This window comes from Otolemur garnettii, unplaced genomic scaffold (assembly GCF_000181295.1).
Source record: "Otolemur garnettii isolate 467f Iridium unplaced genomic scaffold, OtoGar3 scaffold00036, whole genome shotgun sequence".
Classification (NCBI taxonomy): domain Eukaryota; kingdom Metazoa; phylum Chordata; class Mammalia; order Primates; family Galagidae; genus Otolemur; species Otolemur garnettii.
Window position 1 is genome coordinate 3,174,092 of NW_003852431.1, and position 936 is coordinate 3,175,027.

Genomic DNA, 936 nt, shown 5'->3' on the forward strand with positions numbered 1-936 from the left:
TATTTATTCACTATATATTATTTATCATTGTTGGATTTGGTGGCCATGTAATGCACCCCTCAGATTCCTAACTGCAGAGACTGTGAGGGCTGTTATCTCATGCTGAATCCCACTTCCATGTTTGTAGCAGGGCAATGCCTCTCATGGATGTTCCCAGCCAATGTCTCTAAAGGGTCGTGATCCCCAATCACGTCCAAATGTGGGAGATAATTAGTCCCTTGATGGAAAAACGTGGCTCAAGAGATCCTCATGCACCTTGCCAAACTTTCTTAGAATTGCAGTGCAATCAAGGCTCTCCCACGTAATCTTCCTTCCCTCTCTCTTCTGGGAGGATCCGATTTGTGTTATACTTCTCCACTTGTTGTTCTGGGGTCTTTATGAATCTCACTTCACAGGCTTTTTTCCTAATCTCTTGAATATCTATTCCCATCTTGGCATCTGCTTCACAGGGGACATGAACTGCCACATTGGGCTTAAACCCTTTGTGTTGTCAACATCAACAATCACTGCCTTGACTACAGTGAGCAAATAAAACATAAAATTTTACATAGCTGTTTTCATGTAAAAGATACCTTCCAGATGTCTAGTTAACATCATGGATACAAAGATTTGTTTTAGCTCTCTACTGAAATTCTATGCTGGTGACAGTTGACTTAAAGACATAAATAATTACATAAAATTACAGAATGAGTGATGAGGTAATAGCAGATGAGAGATGTCAACAAATTTCCTGTTTTGGAAATTATAAAGCAAGTAGGGAGTGGTAAATTAATCAACGGAGTAAAGAAAGCAGAATGAAGTGAAGCTTTGAAGAGATGTCAATGAAAGCAGTTTCTGTACTTTAGAGTCTGTCTAGAAGAGGGCGTTGACAATAGTACCTGTTTTTTAATACTTTCAGAGAGAAATGTGCTAATGCATGTCAATCAGAATGTAGAG